Below are 11,149 nucleotides of genomic sequence, written 5' to 3' on the forward strand. Positions count from 1 at the left end.
GGTTCAGGAGCAGGTTGGGAAACGTAGGTTTGCAGAATTAAAGTGGATTAAAGCACTCTCTCCCCCGAGCGCAGGGGCCAATCCTGGCTGGCCCACCAATTTGGCTTACAAGTGCCTGCTCCCCAAACCATGCCCACCAGTCCAGCAGCTGCGTTCAATTCTGCATTGGGTGAAACAGGTGTCCAGCCAATGCAGCAGGATTTAACCCCTGCTCAACAATTGAAGCTCAACATCAAAAAAACTGAGATCATGGCCACTGGTCCCATCACCTCCTCACAAATAGAAGGGGATGAAATGGAGGCAGTGAGAGATTTTACTTTCTTGGGCTCCATGATCACTGAAGATGGTGACAGCAGTCACAAAATTAAAAGACGCCTGCTTCATGGGAGAAAAGCAATGACAAGCCTAGACAGCATCTTAAAAAGCAGAGACATCACCTTGCCGACAAAGGTCCATATAGTTAAAGCTATGGTTTCCCCAGCAGTGATGTATGGAAGTGAGAGCTGGACCATAAAGAAGGCTGATCGCCAAAGAATTGATGCTTTTGAATTATGGTGCTGGAGGAGACTCTTGAGAGTCCCATGGACTGCAAGAAGATCAAACCTCTCCATTTTGAAGGAAATCAGCCCTGAGTGCTCACTGGAAGGACAGATCGTGAAGCTGAGGCTCCAATCCTTTGGCCACCTCATGAGAAGAGAAGACTCCCTGGAAAAGACCCTGATGTTGGGAAAGATGGAGGGCAGAAGGAGAAGGGGACGACAGAGGACGAGATGGTTGGATAGTGTTCTCGAAGCTACAAGCATGAGTTTGACCAAACTGCAGGAGGCAGTGGAAGACAGAAGTGCCTGGCGTGCTCTGGTCCATGGGGTCACAAAGAGTTGGACACGACTAAACAATGACAATTGAGCTTGCCAAGTGACAGAGAGGCGAGAAAGAAGGTGGTCTTTTGTGGATTTGAACCGGAAAGCGGGCACAGCTTGCTGGTGGTTGAATTCAACCAGATTGGTTTCAGAAGACTGCCTTGGTTGCCAGTCTAAGTGCGCTACAAGCAAGTTTTCCCTTTCTAAGACCAAACCCCCAACAGCACTCCACATTGCCTTTCTGCTAGAAAGGGCACTGTGCTCATCATTTCTTGAATGAATACCAAGCAATTAGCAGCTTCCTACAGTACAGCTGGAAGGGCACCAGCTGGAGTGATAAATTACTGCTCCTTGGTTGATTTCCCAAACAACCTCTTGCGTGCAGACTGCGTGCCAGGGAGTCGTGGAACTCATCCAAGCTAGGAAGCAGAGCAAGTGACATCAACTGCGAGGAGGAAATAATGAGTGCAATTTTTCAGCAATGCTTTTCTAATCTCTCGCTCATTTATTATTATTATTATTTTGAAAAACACACAACACACACAACCCCAACTCAAAAGCTAATAGCTAGATATTGTTGTAGCAAATGATCCTCCGAGTTGTTATTTGATTTGTGAAAGATTATAGCAGACAAAGTTGGGGCTATTCCAGGCAGATTGCTGCTTTATTCATCAAGGGGATTTCGGCAGGGGTAGAATATCAGATCTGGAATTACTGCTCGACAGGAAGGCGATGTCAAATGTACTTGGGTTTTTAAATGTTCAATTAGCAATGTGCTGTGACTGTGCCTCTTCTTATTAAATATTATTAGTAATTTACTTCAATCATTTTTCAAGGGGGGCAGATTTTAACTATGTTTACAAAACCTCCTTGCTGTTTGATGGAGAGCTTGCTGTATAATTGATCAAAATTTGATTCCCCTCCCCCTATCTTTGGCTGATATTTAACTTCTTCCTAACTTCTTTTATAAAGGGACACAGGCGGCACTGTGAGTTAAACCACAGAGTCTAGGATTTGACGATCAGAAGGTTGGCAGTTCAAATCCCCGCAACGGGGTGAGCTCCCGTTGCTCGGTTCCTGCTCCTGCCAACCTAGCAGTTTGAAAGCTCTTCAAAGTGCAATTAGATAAATAGGTACCGCTCTAGTGGGAAGGTAAACGGCATTTCCATGCGCTGCTCTGGTTTGCCAGAAGCAGCTTAGTCATGCTGGCCACATGACCTGGAAGCTGTACGCCGGCTCCCTCGGCCAATAAAGCGAGATGAGCGCCGCAACTCCAGAGTCGGCCATGACTGGACCTAATGGTCAGGGGTCCCTTTACCTTTACCTTTTTAACTTCTTTTATGGGGGTTGTTACGTGACATCTTGCCCACACATAGAGATAGGCTGGAGAAACAGGAGACTTCAACCATTGCACCCACAGCTAGTGTACCCCAAATGAACTTTGAGTTTAGAGGGGTACAGCTGGGCTACCAGTGGGCAACTACAGTTTCTCTCTGGGTGCCTCCAGATGTCCTTTTTATTGTGCACACGTGGTTATTTGGGCACATGATACAGTCAGGCGGTCAAACGTAATCCTATTTTCAACTCCATTTGAACCTGCAACACTGCATCATTTCCCATCAGTGCACATCCCATAACTTCCAACTGAAATCCCATAAAATGCATTTGATCCTAATGCTGCATTTAGTGCAGAATGCTGCAGTGCAATTGCTGGCAGGAGTGAAGCATATAATGCCTGCGGTCAGAGATTTGCACAAGCAGGGATGGGAGGATCTGCCGATTTTGGCTCTCCGGGTTTCTCATTTTTGTCCAGACTTAAATTCAGTTCGCATTTCTGCAGCAGTTTACGGTTCTTAAAAGGAAAAAGGAAAATAAATGAAAGGAAAAGGAAAAGAATGAAAACTTATCAGTGTTTTAGTGCAAATTTCTCCTAATAGACACATTTTGCATCCTGTTTTGACTGACATGCACATTTCTGCAAGCCGTTTCCCCTAATATGATGCCTTTAGGTTATTTCCATTGAAATATTTCTTTCTATCCACTTGCCCCTAATATATACATTTCTGTAAACATTATTATGCAAAATTCGGGTAAGTGTGGATTTCGAAGAGTGGCTGGCTGTGTTTCAAGTCTCTTACTGATTTGGAAAGTGTGATAAATTTGATAAATTCACCTTTAAACGCAAACTGAATGGGATCCCAGCCCCACCCAGCACAATGATAGAGAACCTGCGGTCCCCCAGCTGTTGTTGGACTACGGCTGCCATCATCCCTCATTATTGGCCATGCTGGTTGGGGCTGATGCTGATGGCATTTGGCATCCAACAACATCTGGAAGACCATGGCTTCCTCAGCTCTGGTTTAGCAGAACATTCATGACTTTCTCAAAGCTTATTAAAGTCAGCTGACTATGAGTCAGATCCCCACTGGAAAGAGGGGAATGTTTTCTCTTTATACAGTGGTACCTTGGGTTACAGATGCTTCAGGTTATGCGATTTCGGGTTGCGCACCGCGCTGAACCCGGAAGTACCAGAACGGGTTACTTCCGGGTTTCGACACTCGTGCATGCACAGAAACACTAAACCACACTTTGTGCATGCGCAGAAGCACCGAATCACAACCCATGCGTGCGCAGACGCAGCACTGTGGGTTGCGTACGCTGCAGGTTGTGAACGTGCCTCCCACACGGATCACGTTTGCAACCCGAGGTTCCACTTTAATCACATTTTAATTCCCCCACCCTTGCTCTGATGAAGAACCATATATCACCATTGATGAGCCTGGATAGCTCAGTTGGTTAGACCATGGTGCTGATAACGCCAAGGTTGCAGGTTCATTCCCTGCATGGACCAGCTGCATATTCCTGCATTGCAGGGGGTTGGACTAGATGATCCTCAGGGTCCCTTCCAACTCTACAGTGCTATGCTATGATTCATCTGCTGCCCCCAGATAGTTCAGATATCTACCCCCGACATTCTTCCTGCTGCTTAACTTGACCTGAGCGCTGCTGCCATTGTCTTCCATCTCACGCCTGGCTGGAAAGCCGCTTTCTTCTTGTCCAATTATTTCATAATAGAAGAGGTCATCGGATTCCTGAGACGTGAATAAAGTAGTCTATCTCCATGATTGGCAAACTGGACCAGTCGTTTACTTTCCCAGGAGTTTAAAAGTGAGACGTTGCAGATGCTCGACATGAGAGGAATCTCTTAACTTAGATTTGGGAAAGAGCAACTGCCCAAGACATTCACATCTGTCTCAGTTGCCTTGCGTAAGTTGCCCTAGTGGCATCATTTTCTCAGAAGAGAACGTAAGAGCAGTCGTGTTGGATCGGATTGAGGTCTATCTAAATCCAGCATTCTGGTCTCAGCTTTGGCTGGCTATCAGCCTCTGAGCAACTCATTAAGAAGGGCATGAGGGCAATTGCCTTCTCCTATTAAAGGGCTGGGGGACATGTGGCCTTCCAGACCAGAGCAGGCCTAAGGGCCCATGTCTTTTAGGGGCCCAGTGACAATGGATCAAAATAGAGTCATACCTTGGAAGTCAAACGCCTTGTGACTCAAACGTTTTGGTTCCCAAATGCCACAAACACAGAAATGAGTGTTCCGGTTTGCAAATGTTCTTTGGAACCCGAAAGTCCTTTGTGGGTTCCACGGGTTCTGATTGGCTGCAGTACCTTCCTGCAGCCAATCAGAAGCTGTGCCTTGGTTTCCAAACGTTTTGGAAGTCGAATGGACTTCTGGAATAGATTTTGTTTGACTTCTGAGGGACGACAGTAATTTTGTTAGTTATATGAGACTGGTTAGCCCACAATTATCTCTAAATCTGCACCTATACATACATATTAGCAGAGGTTTGTGCAAATCCATATCCTCTTCTGCCTTCTTTTTTGGCTATGTGTTTCTTTTTTGGCACTGCATATGCTGGCACACTACTAAGCTGAGGTCATAATGTGAGTTCTAGGAATCAGTCACATAAAGTTTAATGGAAATGAAACAGAAAGAAGAGTTTTTTCTCTTACATAAACATCCAGGCGGAAAACTGTCGCACTGACCAAAGTTGCCGCCGACTTCTTGTACATAACCAATAACACTTTATTGTTAAATGTCATGCAGGAAAACTCCACTGGCCCTTTGTGTAAATTTACACTGCAGAAGTCTGCATTATGTCAGTGTGGTTTCTAGCTCGACCTCTATGGAGCAATTTCACTGAAGTAAGTCATACCTTCAGACGTCCTGTAGTTCACCTGAAGTGAGCCACCCACAGAAGCAAAAAGAGCAAATACAGTCATACCTCATGTTGTGTCTGCTTCAGGTTACGTCTTTTCAAGTTGCATCCCACGGCAACCTGGAAGTACCGGAATGGTTACTTCCAGGTTTCGCCACTCGTGCATGCGCAGAAGTGGAATTTGCTGCCAAGGAGTGTGGTGGAGTCTCCTTCTTTGGAGGTCTTTAAGCAGAGGCTTGACAACCATATGTCAGGAGTGCTCTGATGGTGTTTCCTGCTTGGCAGGGGGTTGGACTCGATGGCCCTTGTGGTCTCTTCCAACTCTGTGATTCTATGAAGTGCTAAATTGCGCTTTGCACATGCACAGAAGCGCTAAATCGCACCGTGCGTATGCACAGACGTGGCACTTCTGGATGCGAACGCTTTGAATTGCGGACGTGCCTCTGGGACGGATTACGTCCATAACTCGAGGTTCCACTGTAGAGGCTTCCACTGGGATTTAAAGTGCATTATCAGTTTAAAATAAAATAAAAGCAGCAGGGGAGAAGGTAGGCAGAGAGAAGAGAATGGAATGCCTGCTTCCCTAGTGGCTCTTTCCCTATCCCCTAAGTGGGAAGGAAACAATTGGAGTGCAATTTGAAGTGGAGAAATAGCAGAGAGGGAAAGGGTCAAGCATTCCCTTCCACACCACTTTTCTGCTTAAAATTTCTCTCCCCAAAGCTGCTTTTCAAGCAGGCTAGCACTGGGCCTCACAATGTATAGTTTACCCGTCTTTGCTATGAAATGTTCTGAAAACTGCACACAGTCCACCAAAAATGACAATCCATCAAAAGTGCCGGCTGCACTAAGATGCACCCTTGCCCTGCTTCACCAAAATACTACAAGGCAGTGGCGTAGCGTGGGTTGTCAGCACCCGGGGCAAGGCAAGTAATTTGCGCCCCCTAACCCGTGGATTTGCGCCCCCTAACCCGTGGATTTGCACCACCTAACCCTAACCCCCAGATGTTGCACCCGGTGCGGCCGGCCCCCCCTGCACCCCCCACGCTACACCACTGCTACAAGGTCAACCAGCAAACAGTGTTCAGTCTTAAAAATTTGGCAAGCAAGTCAGGCATGATTTTAGGGGAAGGGATGCAGCTCAACGCATGCAAATGGGTCAAGGGTCAATCTCTGACATCTCTGGTTAGGACTAGGAAAGACTCCTGCCTGAGACCCTGGAGAGCTGCTGTGAGTCTGTGCAGACAACACTGGTGGACCTCTGATCTCATTTAGTAAGGCTGCATCCTATACTTATGGTGTTCTCAGCACTCTCGGTAACATAAGAAGGGTGTGCTGAATGAGGCCAATGGCCCATCTAGTCCAGCATACTATTTTCACAGTAACCATCCAGATCACTGTAGGAAGCCTGAAAACAGGACCTAGATCTTGGATAACAACTTTTTGGAATATTTTGTCTTCCTTCATTTTTATCCCAACAAATGAAAAGCATTTCTAAAATAGGAGCCTGTCATGACTATGGCTTTGGTTGATAATCAGGTATGTAGCAAGAAAATAAGATATGGCTCTAAATGGTCTCCTTAAAAAAATAAAAATCCTCATCTCTTCATTTGGAGGGTTGTTGTAAATGCAAGTGCTGGGCATAGATCAAGCTTGCAATATCATAGTTGGGAATGACTTCATCAGCAATATAAACCCAAGCCCCACATCTGACAGAAAAGAATGTGGCACAGAGGCAAGAGCTAGATTGTTTAGTCTTTGTTACTGCAAGTGTTAGGAGTCAACTCATAGGCCGCCACTTATGATGTGTTGCCTTGTGGATAATTCTTCACACCGCACATCCGTTTGGCCCAAACGATGTTCTGAGTCATTGTTTCATTGTGCAAGTAGAAACAATTGTGGGTTTTGTGGTTTATGTAGTTTTGTCAGTAGTATGTATCATTTCTTCATATATCATAACCCTCTTCCATGTTAGGTTGGGGGAAATGGGGGACCAATAAGAATTTGTATTTTTTTTAAAGGAGGACAAGCCAAGTATCAATGGCTTCAGAGGTGACAGATGGACCAAGGTCAATTTTCCGACAAGCAGATGCTGATTTAGTTACTAGCTTTGAGGTCTTCCTATGAATCCCTCCTTCAAGGAAAGTGTGAAGAATGGTGACCAGGGATTTTCAGTCGTGGTTCTCATTTGAGTGGAACGGTCGCTTCCCTGGTGCCTTCAGCGCCAGGTTAAAATGTACCTCCCCTTGCAGATTTTGATGGACTACAACAGGGGTAGGAAACCTTTTCAGTTGAACGTGAGAGGCCTTAAGCCTGCCTAGAAATAACACTCTTTGACTAGAGAAGCAATGGGGAATCTGTGATCTTCCAGATCTTGTTAGACTCAAACTCCCATCATTCTGGACCATCAGACATGCTGGCTGGAGCTGATGGGAGTTGAGAGTTCAACACAATATTGAGGGCAATAGGTTAGCCACACCAGGGTTACTTATTGGTGAGGGGGATGCACTTTGCATATACTCAGAATTACTTTGCCAAAACAATAATCTCACACTTTCTTGGCATTCCAAGTATGTGAAGAAGTAGAGCCCCAGTTCAAATTAAAGCCAAGCCATGAAATGAATTTACTAAAGTATCTGGGTTAATGTCAGAAGATGACTTCTATACAGTGGTACCTCGGGTTACATACACTTCAGGTTACAGACTCCATTAACCCAGAAATAGTACCTCGGGTTAAGAACTTTGCTTCAGGATGAGAACAGAAATCGTGTGGTGGCAGCATGGCGGTCCCATTAGCTAAAGTGGTACCTCAGGTTAAGAACAGTTTCAGGTTAAGAACGGACCTCCAGAACGAATTAAGTTCTTAACCTGAGGTACTACTGTAATCTCCTTCTCTATAAATACATGACTGGAGTAATGACGTGGATCATGCAAACATAAACAGACTTAGAAGCTTAAATAGCAGAGCTCAGATTTCTTTACAGGCCACATTTCAGTCACACATTTTATTACAAAAGCAGAACATGCACTTGACCTCTGAAAATTAAATACAGCCACAGAAAGTGAATTATTTCAACTATCAACTCTTCCCTAGAAACACCAGACAATTAATCTTCTTCTTTCTTCTGTCTTCCCTGAGGCTCAGCTGCCTACCTTTCCCATTCTAGAAAATGAGCTTTGTGTATACTGAGATTGCATACATGCCCATGCCAAACAGGTCAGTAAATAGTGAATGGCTGATGTCAAAGTTTTATTTAACCGGGTACTTCCCTCTGGGGTCAGATAAACTCAGCAAGTCCTTTTTAACCATAAGTTAGTAGAAGTTCATATGATGAAAGGAGCAGCACATAGAGAAAATTGTGTCATGATGGGAGGAGGAGATCTTCAGAACACCTGGGGCTTTTTTCCCAGTTTTCTAGGTTCTAAGTTCAAGAAACCTTAGTCAATTAGATTTTTTAAAATAAATTGGCATTATTAGCATGAGAACAGCAGCTCTGAAGAAAAGTAGCATTCTTTATTTTTAGATGCTGCAGCTGTGTTGTAGAAGAGGCAGTGCAACTTCTTTTTTAATACAGGAATAATTTCATTATGAATCACACAGAGGACATAGTGGTTTGGCAGTATTACACTACCAAACTTTAAGACAACTCCATCCCATTTCCACAAGTGTTCCCTATACAGAACGTGTACAGGAGTGCTGCAACAGTTTTGGCACATCACACATATATTCCTCCTGGGGAACAGGCTGCAACTGGCCCATTATTTTAAAGTGAATACAGTGGTACCTCAGGTTACAGATGCTTCAGGTTAGAGACTCCGCTAACCCAGAAATAGTGCTTCAGGTTAAGAACTTTGCTTCAGGATAAGAACAGAAATCGTGCTCCGGTGGCGAGGTGGCAGCAGGAAGGCCCCATTAGCTAAAGTGGTGCTTGAGGTTAAGAACAGTTTCAGGTTAAGTACGGACCTCCGGAACGAATTAACCTGAGGTACCACTGTAGTTAACAGTAAAGGAACCAAACCACTAGTTTATCACTCTTGGGCTTAGCTGGGACTTCATCACACTGAAACCAACTGAATCTTGCTTTCATTTGATTAGAGTCTGCATTCTTTTCTGCTATGGCTAATATTCCAAGACATCTCTTACTATCTATTGCACTTGTTATCTTTTAGCTTCACAAGTTTTAGTTTACAAGTTTTTCTTCTTCTTTGGGCAATATCCAACTAAAATGTTCCACAAGCATAAGCACTTTGGAGTGCACACCAGAACATCCCCTCTCACTTCTCAACACCCCCCCCCACCGGAATCCATCTGTTGTGGATTCCTCCCCACATCCCTCCAGAGCAAATTTAGGAAGTACTCAGGGAAAGGGGAACTTAAGCATGCTTACCTGCTCCTGCCAACCTAGCAGTTCGAAAGCATGTCAAAGTGCAAGTAGATAAATAGGTACCACTCTGGCGGGAAGGTAAATGGCGTTTCCGTGTGCTGTTCTGGTGCGCCAGAAGTGGCTTAGTCATGCTGGCCACATGACCTGGAAGCTGTATGCCGGCTCCCTCAGCCTTTAAAGCGAGATGAGCACTGCAACCGCAGTGTCGGCCATGACTGGACCTAATGGTCAGGGGTCCCTTTACCTTACACTCATAGATCCCTCTGTAATAATCTACTCACATAGGTGACCACTTCATTTGACAATACGGGGCCTGTCTCTCAAAAGCTTATGCCACAATATTTTTTTTCCAGAGGTTAGGAATCAAAATGTGGGACATGAACTTCAAATTCTCAAATGCCGCATTTTCAAAAACTACAAGTTTCAAAAACAGCTTCTTTTCATACAGGTTTACATAACACAACAGTAAACTTACTATATAACAGTGTGCCAGATTCAAACAGATCTTCCAGTTTTTGCTTTTGATTTAGGAAGATATCAGTATATATATATATATGCACTCTTAATTAGCTTCCAGAAATCCAGCTTGTGTTTTAACCATCTACCAAATTTGGTTAAGCTCTTCCTATCTTACATTTGTGGTATATAAAATCATGGGTACATAAAATTATTGCGTAATATTTATATCAAGAAACAGAGGTTAAACCGTTTCCAGTATTCAGGCACTGCTGAGCCAAAGTCATTAAAATGTGCTGGCGTTAAGTTTATGATCATACTTGCATCTAATTTAGGACTGGGGAATAAGCTGTGATTAACAGCGCTTCTTCTTGACTTCAAGCCTCATCTCTCTCTCTCTCTCTCTCTCTCTCTCTCTCTGTAAAAATAAATAAATAAATGGATGATGCTACAAGCCTATACTCTGGCTGGAAAGAACTCCTGAAAGTTATGCTCAGATATTCACATAAACAGCTAAGTGCACAGTGTATACTGCTGAGATATTGGGACCACCTTATCACACATAGCAGTTTCATACAAAGCTGATGTGCAGGGCTGATTCAGTATTTCACTCTTGGAGGCGAATACTTACTAAATGCAGCAGAAAAAGTATTCCAAGTTCATGAAACATCGTTCCAATTAGCAGACAGGGACCATACTCCAATTTAATTGTACACATTTAACAGGCCATAACAGTAAGCAGCATTTGAAAAGGTTTTGTTTTTTTTTTTTTTTTAAATACATTGCAGTCAGGGGTCGGTGGGCTGCCACAGTCAGCTTCCCTAACACTGGAGAGTCAGGATGCTCAATCTAAATGAAGCCTAAGAGAATTCTCTACCTTAAAGGAATATAAAGAGAGTCCCACCGAACCAGAGTAAAGGCCCATTTAGTCTAAAATTCTGTTCCACAGAAGCCAGCCAGATGCCTCAAGGAAGCGCACAAGCAGAATATCACTGTCTCTCATCAGTATCAGAGGTGTGCTGACTCTGATACTAGAGCTATTAATCTTCAGATCAGGATTAAAGAGGACATGTGGCGCTGTGGTCTAAACCACTGAGCCTCTTGGGCTTGCCGATTGGAAGGTCGGTGGTTCGAATCCCCACGACGGAGTGAGCTCCCGTTGCTCTGTCCCAACTCCTGCCAACTTAGCAGTTTGAAAGCATGCCAGTGCAAGTAGATAAACAGGTAC

This window comes from Podarcis tiliguerta (genome assembly GCF_965153285.1).
Source record: "Podarcis tiliguerta genome assembly, chromosome: 4".
Classification (NCBI taxonomy): Eukaryota; Metazoa; Chordata; class Lepidosauria; order Squamata; family Lacertidae; genus Podarcis; species Podarcis tiliguerta.